This window comes from Phalangium opilio, unplaced genomic scaffold (genome assembly GCF_054372755.1).
Source record: "Phalangium opilio isolate 3A_F unplaced genomic scaffold, DU_Popi_V2 ptg000209l_1, whole genome shotgun sequence".
NCBI lineage: Eukaryota > Metazoa > Arthropoda > Arachnida > Opiliones > Phalangiidae > Phalangium > Phalangium opilio.
In genome coordinates this window covers 7,371,383-7,386,485 of record NW_028324217.1, presented here as the reverse complement: position 1 = coordinate 7,386,485, position 15,103 = coordinate 7,371,383, and the positions used below count along the sequence as shown (strand labels likewise).

General features: G+C 34.3%; 1 protein-coding gene and 1 long non-coding RNA gene across 2 annotated transcripts in view; both read left to right on the top strand.

The window, feature by feature from the left end:
- The window catches only part of LOC149618785 (glutamate receptor ionotropic, NMDA 2B-like), a 274,821-nt gene that overhangs the window by 247,375 nt on the left and 12,343 nt on the right, over positions 1 to 15,103 (top strand). The gene's annotated exons all lie outside the window — the stretch shown is intronic.
- On the top strand, positions 1,280 to 3,904 carry LOC149618787 (uncharacterized). Its single transcript, XR_016375511.1, has 2 exons — positions 1,280 to 2,035; positions 2,350 to 3,904. It is a non-coding gene; the product is annotated as an uncharacterized LOC149618787 (long non-coding RNA).

The following is a 15,103-nucleotide window of genomic DNA, read 5'->3' as shown; positions in this document are numbered from 1 at the left end:
GGGAAGACGAAGCAATTTAGTCGACTGGACCGAAGTACTTGAAGCCCCAGTTGTCAAGGACTTGTTGCATTTCCTCTACACTGGACAAACTCCGCCCAACATTGACGACAATCGCTTTGGATTATTGAGAGCCTCGCAGATCTGTCTTCTACCCGATTTGAAAGCCATGTGTGTGGAGAACTTAGCGCGTAATATTACTGTGCAAAATGTGCTTTACATACTTCAGTCAGCGGAAATGTTGGACATAAGCTATTTGAAAAGGGAAGCCCTGAAATTTATGGCTGCTCATTGGGATGATGTAATGGCTTCTGACTTCTACCAACAACTGGATCCAAACATGTGCAAGAGACTACTCAAAAGCGTCTTGGAAATGTTTAGGCTCAACATTCTTAACGAATAAGGACACTGAAAACAGATCATATTATTCGCCATAACAAACATATTCCAGCATTGCCTTCTTACTATTTTTCTTTATCTTAATGTTAATTTTTTTAAATAATTACTAATGTTAATTATTTTAAATGGTATTATCAAAACCTTTCAATACGTTCAAAAATCATATTAAAATAAATATATTTTTTCTTATGTTTAAAGTTAAAAACATAGTTCACTTTTTTAAATATCTTATTTTCAAAAGTTTTGATTGCATTTAAAAACATTTATTCTGACTGTAACTTTCAAATATTTTTCAAATATTCTTGAATATTTTTAAAATGCAGAAACATTCTTAGTTTTTTTTGTCAAAACTATTCGTCTTATAAAATGTGTATTCAGTTTTCAGATAAGCATTAAAAACTCTAATAATCAGTTGTTTGAATGAATAAAATATACAGTAATTCAAAGTGGTCATAGGTTATGGAAAGACACTGTGAAAGTGTGATTATTTGGGAGTAAGGCACGAAGATCTTATCATCAATCTGGGTAGCTTTTGCTTGGATTATTTAAAATCCCGTGTATCTCTTTTTTACGAGGAATTGTTTCTGTTCTCGCGGCTACAGCAGGCCCGGCCCCCGGCGGCTACGGCAGCACGCTCAGCTTCTTATACCAAGCCAAGGCTTAGTGTAGTTTTCGAGTCAAATATTATTTGCAGAGCTATTTTTCTGTTGAAATTAAAATAAATCTTATAATATTTAGTTGAAGACTTATTAAATGACTCTGAAGTTTTCGAAACTTGAGCTTTAAAACGTTGAATATTTTATAATGACTGCCGAACGATACCGCAAATTTGCCCCACTTCCCATTTAATATATGCCAGACTTATCAGAAACACCCTGTATTCTAGGAGAGCGATAGCTCTCTTAGATAAGACCTCATACCGACTTTAATGTATAAGGATGGTTTTTTGATTGGTTATAACTTTTTTTGTATCGTATTAACTGCTTTGAAAAAATTCCACAGAACTACAATTCGGGCCCTCAATATGTGGTTAAAATTTCAAGAAGATCCACCCATTAGTTTATTGTATAAAAAATAAAGTTGCTAAGGGTGGTTTTCATTTCCATAAAATTAATCAGCCCTTTTGGTGAAAAAGTTAAATTTTCCCATAGAAATAACATGGAGTTTTTTTCAAATTTAGCCATTTTGTGGCCACCCTTTTGAAATGAAATATTCGTTTGTTACGTTTGGGAACGGTTTTATATCAAAATTTAAACCTTTTTCTAGGACCATTTTTAAGGTTTTTGAGAAAAATTAATTTTAAGTATGTTTAATTTTAAATTTTAAAAACTACCCCAATCTGCGATATTTTAGCATGGATACGCTGTTTCATTGGTAAATATCAGCGCGACCAATATTGGCCTTTTTTTACGTATAGTTGCGTCATAATAATCCGATTGTTTTTTCTTAATGCCTTTTGGTTGAAATGGCCTATCGATAGTGAGATAAGACTGCTTTAATATTGCCGCCGTGACAAATTACCCCGTTTGTGGCCGCCATTTTTTTAAGGGGAAAAAAATTTGAGAGTGGGTCCTTTTTCGTTGCCATTTTCATATTTTTTGAGGATTTGCTCATGGATGGATTTTAAATATAATATAAAGTAGGTTTCAAGCTTTAATATAAGCCTAATTTCATAGTTTTCCACCTTTTTATTGTCCCACAATCTATTTCTAAACTTGGCACTTTCTTTAAGGCGGTGAAATTGCGCTAAGCCTTGGCTTACCTTTAATTTTTGCCATTTATAAAAATGTTTACCTCTTGTTGTTACTTCGCCTTCTCGTATCGTCGTGTTTTTAAAGTTTAGACTTTGAAAGTAGTGCTTAGTTTTCTTAAATATTACTTAATTGTATAAAATTTCAATATTATAATTGCCTAAAACGTCCGTATTAACGAATTCAATGTTTTTTGTTGAAGGGACGCGCCTTGCATTTGAATTTCGTTCCCTCGAAACTACCCCCTTTAAGAGACCGGCCGCCGGAGGCTTTTTCTTCTACGCCCTCTCGGTCGCTCGTTCAGCCCCGATTCCCCCGAAAACAGCTGTAGTGACTCTGTTATTTACCAAAAATGTATGCGGTCAGTGTGTTGTTTTTGCATTTTAATGCTTCTAATCGTGGTGCACGTCGAGGTTTACGAATCCAACGTGTGTTGCGTAATGAAAATCAAGGGTGGATACTATATGATCTAATGATCTATGCTTTAAAAGGAATTTGACGGCGACAGTCATGCAAAAACGGTATTAGGCCTTGCCAAAAGTTGACCAAGCTATAGTGAGCCTTGTCAGTCAATGATATAAGAAATTGACCCTCGGATATCCTCTGACTAGGAGATGGTTATAAAGTTACTAACTCTCGATTTTGGAGGTAGATACTGTCTAGTGACACTTAAAGTAACGACTTAATCTTATAAACAGACTAACATCATAAGCCCATATCGTAAATTCACCGATGTTGATATCTAAGCTTACTTGAAATACCAATACCAATTTTTTTAACTCAATGAATCTTAAATATCAACATCAAAAATTATCTTCTGAAAGAGATATCTACTTATATTCCATTCAAATTTCTCGCAACATTTCAAATTAACGAATAGAAATGTGCAAATGAAGTTCTAACTGATTAATTGGGCAAATTGCTATATTGGTCACCATTACCGATCGCAGATAGATTTGCGCCCTTCAGTAGTGTTTATTATGCTTGTGAAATGGTAAGCGAAATCTGTGATTAAAGTTTAAAATAGACATGAGCAAAAAGGGCTTTATTCATATCAACTCGATTACCGAATATCTAAATTTGACTAAAATTAACAAAATATTCCCTTCATGGTTAAAAATCTTGTTTGAAGCAGCAAGCCATCTAATCCTTATTGACCTTCTTTTGAAAAAAAATAATAGGTTGATACCTCTTTCAGTAGATTATTCATTCATATTTCAGTTTCATTGAGTTTAAAAAAAATTAGTTCCACCATTGGTTAATTTTCAATATTGACCAATCGACAATCAAAAATTTTAATAACTAAATTACAAAGACCGGTTCAAAACCATATTAGTTTTGAAACGATTAAATTATAATTTTAAACATATATACTAGTTAATTCCTCGTAGGTAATTAGTTTATTTCCTTAGTGAAATTAATGCTGAATATTATATACACAAAGTAAATAATAAATTAACTTCTAAAATTTAAATGTAAAGTGTGTGCATTATTTCCCGATTAATAAAAGATATCCACCTATTTTCATTCAAATTAATTACTAATTTGTGGATAATGGATAGAAAATGTCGAGCTCTAATTGCGATATAGCTAAAATCAATCCCACGGGCTAATTATATTACAATATAACCTTTGCCCTATGTTTACTGTTTTGAATTTTATTTGTAAAATTTAAAACATAAAATAGTATTACAATTTTTTTTAATTAAATAATTATTAATAAATTTCAATAAAATAAATTCTGGTTAAATACATAACACTACTTTTTATTAATTTTCTGAAATTATCAGAGCTAAATATGAAAGACACATATTTAATTGCTCTCATTTCGACACAACTGCAACCGTATAGATTTATTCATTTAATAACATTTCTCATTTCTAATTATTTAAATTCAAAGGGCTGTATTAACTTTTAAAGGTGAAAACCCAGCTGACTTAGAAGTAAAAAAATACCAGGCTGCCAGGCTGTCTCTTTACACAACAGAGTTGGCCATTCTCGCTTATGAGAAATGAATCCTTGTCATATGCATCTCTGGACTTTAGGAGCTCCAGGACTCCCAACTGAATCAGGGTGGGAAATAGGGATTTTTTTAAAACTAGACATTGGGCCAGCGACCCCCTGCCCAGGAATAAATGAACTGGTCCATGACCATTGACCAGGGCGCGGCGTCTGCTAAACTAAAGAAGTGGGTAATTAAAATAGTTGAGATAATGTCTGGACCCTGGTTACCCTAGAATTTCCTTAGTGGTCCTGTGGACCACTGCTCACCCTTCGATTTAATTTTTAAACTGGTCATTTTCCCTGTGCCACCGCCTTATTTGCAACGCTGAACTGAAGATTTCTTTTGACCGGACCATAGCCTACTCGATCACGCGCAACACGTCGCAAGCATTGAGTTCAGAACATATATCCATGTCGCAAGCTGCTTGCGCTATAGCGCGAGTCAGGGTGGGAAATAAGGATTTTTTTAAACTGGACATTAGGCCAGAGCCCTCCTGACTTGGAATAAATAAACTAGTCCGTGACAATAGACCTTTTCACCGGTAGAGCGGGGGTGAACAGGGGGGGAAATTTCGAGAGGTGAGCATGCGTAGAAAGAATGTTTGGGTGCAGTGCAGTACTTTTAACCATTCCTTTTATTTATTTATTTATTTGGACTAGCAACGTACATGCAAGCCTTAGGCTTTTGTGGTACGGACGGAATGATTTGAATTTTGACATGAGAAATTGAGAATAGTAGACAAATATTAGAAATTAAATGAACAGTGCATATGTATATTATTTGCTACGCATTCGAGTTTATTTTTATAAAACAGTGTTTTATTACTTGTTGTAAAAGTATTAATTGAACTTCCGAGGTGAAATTTTATCGAATTCAATTGATAGACGTAAAATTAGGGAATTTAATGAAATTCTACTCACTAAATTGGGCGCCAAGGCTTACGAGCGTGTTATACGCAGCACTTTCGGCACGGCATCGGCGGTCATCGCCGATGATCCCATACCGTCGCCGAGGCTTAGTGAGTTTAACCTACTAGTATCAATGCACCGTTTCCATTAGAACTTAAACACTTTATTTCTTAACATGGTTTTAATTGTACTATCTCAGTTTTAAATACTAGGCATTTTATTTTAATATTGAATTTCAAAAGGTCTCCCATACGTCCATCGTAGTTTAGTTTACACGTTTAACTCCATAGAAGCGCTATAACTCATGCCCCCAAACATTGCAACTTCTCATGCGCGGCCCTTAAAGTGAATAGGCTAATTGGCCAGAGCACGTCGTCTGCTAAGCTAAGGAAGTGGATAATTAAAATATTAGAATTTTAATGTGTGGACTCTGGTTACCCTTGAATTTTTTAGTAGTCTCGTGGACCACTGACCCCCCTCCGATTTAATTTTTGAACTGTACCAGGCAATTTTTAAACTCGTCATTTGCCCTGTGTTACCGCCTTATTTCCCACGCTGGCGCGAGTTGCTTTGCGTTGTCGAGTGCGTGATGGAGCGGGCTATGCCTGGAGTCCCAACCCCCGTTACTTACTACCAAAATACCCACTAGCATAGCCCACTCGATCACGCTCTCTTTTCCCCGGCTACATATTTTGAAGAGGGCACTTTTTAGGCGTATTTATTAACAATCTTGGATCACCTTTGTGGACTTTTAGGGTAGCCCTTATAAACTGAGTCGGCATTGCCCTGACTATTTTGTGTTTAAGGTTTATAAGCTTAATATCAAACAGACGTTAGTTAATGCTACAAAAAAAGTTCGAAATTGATAATCTCGGATCGTCTTTGAGAAGTTTTAAGGATATCCGAATTTCATATTGGGCTTATGAAAAGTTTGAGCTAAAGGTTAAACAGACATAAATCAGCGTTTTAAAAAATTGTGTAAAACTGTCAATTTGGTCCTATTTGTGGAATTTTTAGGGGAGCGCCTCGCGTTTCAATAAAGGGTTGTAAAAAATTGTATTATGTTAATTACAATAAGAATACAAACTTTCAATGAGTTACGTTTTTATTTTTTGGAGTATCATTATAAATAAATGACTGATTGAGCTAAAGTTACGGTCCCCTTTTTATATGTTTCTGCTTAGTGTAGATTTTGAAAATGTAAAACAGTTTCTTAACAATCTTAATTAAAATGAAGACTGAAGGAGCAGATATTAATCAAAAATGTCTTGATTAGAATCAAGTCCTAAAAAGTATCGATAAGACTGAGGTTATCACTTGTCTGAAGGATCAGATATTAATTTTTCTTTTTAATTGAAACTTAAAGGCATGCTTAAGAAAAAAACAACGTTCCATTACCGTTTTCCGTTGAAATAACTTATTTTACAGGTAATCAATTTCAAAAATTTACTTATCTCGGGTTTTCGGGCACAATTCCATTCCCCCAAAACATTTTATCATTACATTAATTACTTTTGAGAGATAACGTGTCAAAATAAGCTTTAAAACAATAAAAAACTGAATGAGCGGTCTGTTTAGCCATGACCAAAACCTTCAAATCAGTGTTGCTAATGTTAGAAAGTGGATGTTCCCACTTCCATTTTAAAAATTTGCCGCATTTCCCACACCCCCTTTTTTACAGTCATATTTATCTGGACTATTTTATCATACTAAGTTTAATATGGAATATCACTCCGCATGGCTTTGACAATATGTACAAATGCTATAAAGCTTTAAAATTCTCAAAATATGCTTTCTTTTTTTTCAGTGCCAAACTTAAAATCACCGAATTTATTTCAAAATGTCGCTTGAAATTATTAAACCGGATAAAATTTTCGAAAATGCACTAATTTTAACTGTGCAGTTAAAATTAGTGCATTTTTGAAAATTTTGCACTATTAACCCTTGAACAGGAAAATTCCGACATTTGATTGATTTCGGAAAAATATTACTTTTTCCCCACAGAGCCTAAAACCAAACCTAAATCTCCCACGATGTGGGAAATTACCCACACATTGGCAACACTGCTTTAAAAACTTACAACAAGCACACTTTCGAGACATGTTCTGAACAAATTAGTGCTTAACCCTCTAATAGTACGACCACGGAGAATTGATGTAAACTGTAGTTGAAATATATTCATGTGCGACCTGTGGCACTGAATGGTCTCTAACCATTGTTTGAAACTAGAGAGAGAAATAGTGAGCAGCATTAATCATGTCCTGAGCTATGAGAATGAACAGTATGACTGTTGACTGAAGTACACTAGACATTACATCATTTTGCATAACCACGAGTAAAAATCTAACTGTCCCTACTTAATTTTCCGCCATTGTTTTAAAACGTATCCACTGCGAAGCATACCGGGCACAAATGAGGGAACCTTTTAAAACTCAATGTCATACACGTACTCTCTCAAAAGTAATTAATGTAATGATAAAATGTTTTGGGGGAATGGAATTGTGCCCGAAAACCCGAGATAAGTAAATTTTTGAAATTGATTACCTGTAAAATAAGTTATTTCAACGGAAAACGGTAATGGAACGTTGTTTTTTTCTTAAGCATGCCTTTAAGTTTCAATTAAAAAGAAAAATTAATATCTGATCCTTCAGACAAGTGATAACCTCAGTCTTATCGATACTTTTTAGGACTTGATTCTAATCAAGACATTTTTGATTAATATATTTGGTCTTTATGTACAGACATAATTGTAAGCGGATTAGGGACTTTCGTTGTTTTCAGAAGCAAAACACAGAGAGCTAGGCGATAACTATACCCATAGGGAGCTAACAACTGGCTAGGGGGAAGAGATAGTCTGACGTCACTCAGGTTGGCATTTTTGCGCCTAGAATACTGTTGCCAACCGTTAGGGGGGATGAAACTCCAGTAAGAGATAGAAGGGTGTGACGTTTCAGGGTCAGAACTGTTAGCTCCCTATTGAGCGGCTTTGATCTATCATAGTTTCATTGCTTTTAGGCAGGCGCGTAGGAACGTTTAGAATTTAGGCAGTGGCGTCGCTAGGCCTTTTTTGGGGGTATAGCCCCCCCCCCCCCAAATTTCAAAGTTAGCCCGCTCAAAATAATTCGTAAACCCTACCAAAAAAGTGCTAAAATTCTGTAGCAATATAGTGTATAAAAATTATAATGATAAGTTCGCTAAATTTCATCTTTGAAGAGATGAATTTCAATATCAAACAGTAGTGGGGACTAAAATCAAACGAAAACTAAACTTAAGACGAGTGAAATTCTTTCGTCGACAATTGTCTCATAGTCAATAACTAGGTTCCGTACTCTTTATCAATAAAAGTTTCTATTTCTTTAAAATACGAATAATTTCACGTTGACACAAATTTTCGGATAGTTATGAAGGTCTACACCTATTTCCTATGATAACCTTCAAATAGTTTGCCTAGATTAAGCCCCCCCCTCCAAATTTCAAATATTTGATATATGTAACTTTCTAGAAGATAAAATGTTTAATTTTTTAAAAATTATTTCTCTTATTATACGTACTAAGAAAGAGAAATGTTTAATGAAGTGTTTAAAATTTTACGATATTAATTGAAATTGACACTTTGATAATCCAATAATAATATTTATATTGGTAATATTATTTAAAAATAATTAAATTGATCATATAATTTAAAAATATTTAAATTGATCATATAATTTAAAAATATTTAAATTGATCATATAATTTAAAAATATTTGAATTGATCATATAATTTAAAAATATTTAAATTGATTATATAATTTAAAAATATTTAAATTGATCATATAATTCAAAAATATTTAAATTCATCATATAATTTAAAAATATTTATTTCTTACCGAATGTCAGCCTTTAAACTTTGGGTATTGCTTTGGGTGAACGGACGGGTATGCCCGAGGGGTCGGACGTTTGTCAAAATCCCGTACAGTTCGTTTGAAATCTATTTAAAATCTCTCTCAAAAATCTCGAAATCCCGAAATCTTCACCTAAAATCCCGAAATCTCACATTAAAATCTAGAAATGCCGAAATCTTAACGTAAAATCCCGAAATCTCACCCTAAATTATCAAAATCTGAAAATCCCCACACTTGCAATACACAGTTTTGCATCTATTTAAGAGGGGAAGACACGGGGGTAAAACTCTGCCTTCCATCTCGCTCTTTGGCGCCTGCGCTATGTAAGAGTTCTGTATTACAATTTACAAGTTAGACTATTTTTATCGATTTTTCTCCAGTATTCATTACGGTAAATTAAAACAAATTTAAAGTCGAAAACCTAAACCTTTATTTTAAAATATCGAAATATCCTTTGAACACCGAAAGTTAATAGTAAATCTTGATATCCCCTGCAAATTCCCAAAATTTCATCAAAATTCGAAAATCTCCTTCAAAATCTCAAAATCTCAAAATCTCAAAATCTCCTTCAAATCCCGAAATCTCCTTCAAAATCTGAAAATCTTCAAAATATGTAAATCTCCTTCAAAATATGTAAATCTCCTTCAAAATATGTAAATCTCCTTCAAAATATGTAAATCTCCTTCAAAATATGTAAATCTCCTTCAAAATATGTAAATCTCCTTCAAAATATGTAAATCTCCTTCAAAATATGTAAATCTTCAAAATATGTAAATCTTGTTCCAAATCCCGAAATCTACTTCAAAATCTGAAAATCTTTAAAATATGTAAATCTCCTTCAAAATATATAAATCTTGTTCCAAATCCTGAAATCTCCTTCAAAATCTGAAAATCCTGAACAAAACCCCGAAATCTCATTCGAAATCTGAAAATCGCGTTCAAAATCTGAAAATCCCGAAATCTTAAAATCATGGCCTGGATTTCAAGATTTCTAAAATCTCAGTCAGAATCTCAAAACCTGGGTCAAAATCTCAAAATCTTGAAATCTCGTACACTAAAATGACGAACGTCCGACCCCTCGGGTACGCCACCTTCTCTTTCGACCTTCCAAACGGCAACTTTCCCACGCCAAGAGAAAAACACTCATACAGACGAATATTTTTATAGTCGACTCCTCAGTTGGACTTTTACATTGAGCTTGAACGGTTGGCGTGAACCATACTCTTGTTTTTTCCACTAAAATATTCGTACGAAGTCCCGTTTTATGGCAATTAATGCAGCAATGGCAAACAGAAGAATTTTCAAGATAAAAGAGGAAAGGTATAGTGGCAAACAACTAGTGAATGACCAATGGTTCCTGGATGTTGAAGCGCATGATCAATATGGAAATGAGGCAAATCACGTGTGGAGTATGAGTAGTTCCTGTAATAGAGACCGTGGATTTTATTTCCTCCATATTAGCGGTTCCGTAGGCGATGAAAATGTGGCTTACGAAAAATGCTATTGCGACATGGATGTTTCGATTAACGGACACGAGAGATTATGCATTCGCAAGGAATACATGAAAGAACCATTTTTCAATAACTTTCATTTCACCCTTATAATCGGTAATCCGATTACTTGTAACCAAATGGATATCGTTGTCCGTTTTGCGCCGTGCGACCAGAATCAGTTTCTTGAAAGGCAGAAGACCTTGTTGGATGAAGGTATCCTAACAGACGTCGTCATAAAAACCCGAGGCCAGGAATTTCCTTGCCACAAGTTTGTCTTGGCATCGCATTCAGAATTTTTCAAGAATATGCTCTTACACAATATGCGGGATAACCACAATAACTGCATCGACTGGACCGATGTATTCGAAGCCCCAGTTGTGAAGGACTTGTTGCATTTCCTCTACACTGGAAAAACGCCACCCAACATTGACGACAATCACTTTGGATTATTGGAAGCCTCCAAGCTCTGTCTTCTACCCGATTTGAAAGTTATGTGCCTTGAAAGCATAGCGCGTACTATTACTGTGGATAATGTGGCTAACATAATTCAGTCAGCGGAAATAGTGCAAATAAGCTTTTAGAAAATTTGTGGCTGCCCATTGGGATGAAGTAATGGCTACTGATTTTTACCAAGAACTGAATCCAGACATTTGAAAGAGTCTACTCAAAAGCGTCTTCGAAATGTTTAGGCTAAACATTCTTAAAGAATAAGGATACTGAAAACATTGATACAGGTCATATTATTCGCCATAATAAACATATCTCAGCATTCCAATTATTTTTTTGTTCTTAATGTTCATTTTTTAAATAATTACTTATGTAAATTAATTTAAATGGTATTTTCAAAAGCCTTCAATACATTTCAAAACTTCGAATTCATATTAAAATAAATATGATTTTTATTCCTAATTTTTAAAGTTAAAAACATATTCACTTTTTAAATACCTTATTTTCAAAAGTTTTGAATGCATTTCATAAATTCTGTTTAACAAAGTTGAAAACATTTTTTCTGGCTGTAACTTTCAAAAATTCTTGAACATTTTCTTACTAAGTTTTTTTTGTCAAAACTACTTGTGTTATACAGGGTGTTTGTGAAAGGTCCATCAATAATGAAAGGGCGTATTTATTGGGCCATTTTGAGTCGAAAATGTTCTATGACATTTTTCCGTTCGGGCCACTGTTTTCAAGTTATGATTGGAGTAATTTACGGATGACCCCTTAAATTTAATTAAGAAATTGAAAGACAGCGCTAATTTAATGAAGGGGTCATCCCTAAAATATTCAAATCATAACTCGAAAACCGTGGCTCGGACGGCAAAATGTCATAGAACATTTTCGACTCAAAATGGCCCAATAAATACGCCCTTTCATTATTGATGGACTTTTCACAAACACCCTGTATAAACATGTGCATTCAGTTCTCAGATAAGCATTAAAGGCATGTGCTTTTGAAACTTGAGTAATCAGAGGTTTCAATGATTAAAATCTACAGTAGTTCAAAGTGGACAAGGTTATGAAAAGACACTGTGAAAGTGTCCTTGATAAGTTAGGTTAAGAAAGATAGTAGTTCTGATTTAGCGTTATTTCTTGTACAATAAGTTTATAAGATATGTTCCATAAGTATTACAGTACCAGAAGCCAATTAGGCTTTACACACATGAAGTGTGCAACATGTAAAGACTGAGTTAAAACTTTAGTTAAAACTATTCGCAATACCAAAGATTATTTAGAAGTAAGGCATGAAGATCTTATCATCAACATGGGTAGCCTTTGCTTGGATTATTTAAGATGCCGTGTATCTGTTTTTGTGCGAGGAATTTTTTTCTAACGCTCAGCTGGTGATACCAAGCCAAGGCTTAGTGTAGTTTTCGAGTCTTATCTTAGTTGTTGATGATAATAATGACACCTCTAGTGTAGATGAACCAGAACAAATGCAAATTAAGAAGGAAAAAAATTAAATCTGATAATGGCAAAACTAAATACAGGGTAAATTAAATTTTAAATTATGGTTTTTATTTCCAACCCACTAATCATTATAAATTTTCTTTTAGATTTGCCGGCCCAAAAGTAAACTCTAGCTTGTAATTTAACAGAAGCAAAACTTAAATTTGTCTTATTTTTATTGAGGCATAAATCATAGTGGATACAATGAGTTAAAGGTCAGGGAAACAAAATAGAAAAACACGGGCTTTAAACTATAAAATTAATGGTAGAACTTGAGTTGGCCAGTAGGTGTGAAATCTGAATCATAAACAGGCGCTTTTAGGCAATAAACTTCAAAATGGGAAGAAAACTAATGGGTCATTGACACACACCAAAAATGCACTGACAGTCTGACGATATAACCATTACTGGATCCACTCTCTATTTTTTTTAACTCGTTGTGATTTTTATCTCATTCTATTTTATGCCGGCACCCGGCAGAGTAGACTAAAACATTTTAGGCTCCGCAGGGCCCCCATAAGCGCGGGGCCCTTAGCATTTACTACTTCTGCTATATGGTTAATCCGGCCCTGTCCATCTTCCTATATTTAGTCTGGATTACTAAGCCTTTGACAACGCCTCACCAGAGAAACTATGACGTTTCACTTACGTCAAGCTCTTAGTAACCAATGACAAAATTATGCAACATATCTTATGAACTTTTAGTAACGACAATAAGCAAGCGAATTACACAAACGAAAAAAAGAAAAATAAATTGGGCCTAACATCTATATCAAGAGGTGCATTATTTTAATGGGAACGTCAACCCGAAACCGAATTAATCTCTCAGGATCTATGAACGATCAGGAATAGATGTAATTTTAAGAAGCAGGAATTGAGAACAGAGTAATCTGGGCTCGCGTCAAAGTCCCGAACCCTCTTCCCAGAACGGGAGGGGGAATGGTATGAAATTGGAGGCGGGTCATAGCTACAGAGGTAAAAAAGAAACTACGTAATTTTTGCCGTCCCCGTCAGCAACGTCATCAAAACGTACTTTAAGTGAGTCAATAAGATAATTTTAATGTTCGTTACGTGTTGGAGGGAGGGGCTCTATATGAGTCGGACTGAAGTAAATACTAACCGTTCTCTATTCCTGCTTCTAAAATTACATTTATACCATAAGCAAGCCTTATTTAAAACGCACCTTTTTAAATCCAATTTAATTTTAATGAGGTAGAGTTTATTTTTCTCTTTAAAATAAGACAAGTTACACGGCATCTTAAATAATCCAAACAAAAGCTACCTAGATTGATAAGATCTTCGTGCCTTACTCCCAAATTATTTTTGGTATGGTGAATGGTTTCATCTAAAGAATGTTTTTGAGACCCTACTCGGTCTTTATAGTAGTTCCCGAATTTATGTACCTGGTAAATCGGTTCTTAACTTCTTAAGGTAGAGACGGCGTAAGGAGCCGCGTTACCGAGTTATTTTTCTCCGCGTGTGGGGAGGTTCTTTACTAGGAGCTTAGAATATATCGTGTAAGCTCGCCCAGGCACATGTTGCACACTTTGGTAAAGTCTTATCGTCTTCTGATATTATATGAGCCCATGCACGCATGTTCCACGTGCTATGGTCGTGAGCCAAGCCAAAAATTTATATTCTTTATAGTAAAAAAATATTAAATACTTTAATGTATTATAGGATTTTATAGGAGAAAAAAATGTGTTAATATAGGAAAATATAGGAATAAAAGTGCTCATATATGTAATACAATTTTTTTCTTAAACTTTGTAGAAAAATCTCAAAATATAACAAATTAGATTTTACTTTGAAAAGAGGAACTTAACTTAACTAAAATATAATAAAGAAAATCCTTGAGAGAGCTCCGCAATTTCGGTGTCCAATCAAATATGAACTCGATAATTGAGCTAAATTTGATGCTAAACTATACGAAAACTTCCCAAACTATGTCAAAAATGTGGGATATTATTGTACCTTTCATGAAATTATAGGATAATATACAATAGGTTAAAAATATAGGATTTAATAGGAATTATAGGACCACTGGGCTCCATTATAGGGTTTAAGGGGATTCCTCATATTTCAAGGCGCAAGCAAGCTCCAATGAAGTAAACTTTTTATTTTTACGTATGAGCTTTTGCTTTGTCTGTATTCAGCATAGGAACACTGATTCCACCAATCACGAGATAGAACGAAGAATCCGTATTTTTCTCGCCTTCCATCTACATGGTTCTCACGCTAGAAAGCAAAGAGTCATGCAGCTGCATATTTTCAAAGAAAACTAAGCCTAAGGAATAAAAACTAAAAATACTCGATTTCAAAGATATTATTCTAGTGTTTGTGCATAAGAGCTAAATTTTGTTGCAATAATTGCTTACAAGAATATTCCTTTTAAATGAATAGTGAATTAAAACTTGATCGCGATTAGTTTACAGATTAATTTGACTGAACTTCATTTAGCGGAAGACTGAGTTTCTATTCCGTAGTCTATGTTCTTTGGGGAAAAATAGAGCCATTAAAAGTATAGACAAACCAGTCCAAGCTTGTTCAGAGTAGCTCTGTAGGTGTCGCGTCGCTCAGATTGAAAATAACATTCAACTTGAACTGTTGGTGAAACTTTTGCGCGGTGTTTATTCGCTGAAAGAGGCTAAAAGTATTTGGTTTTTGCTACATTTAAGGCCGAATTATGTCTGATAAAGCAAAATCAGTCAACGGAACTTTT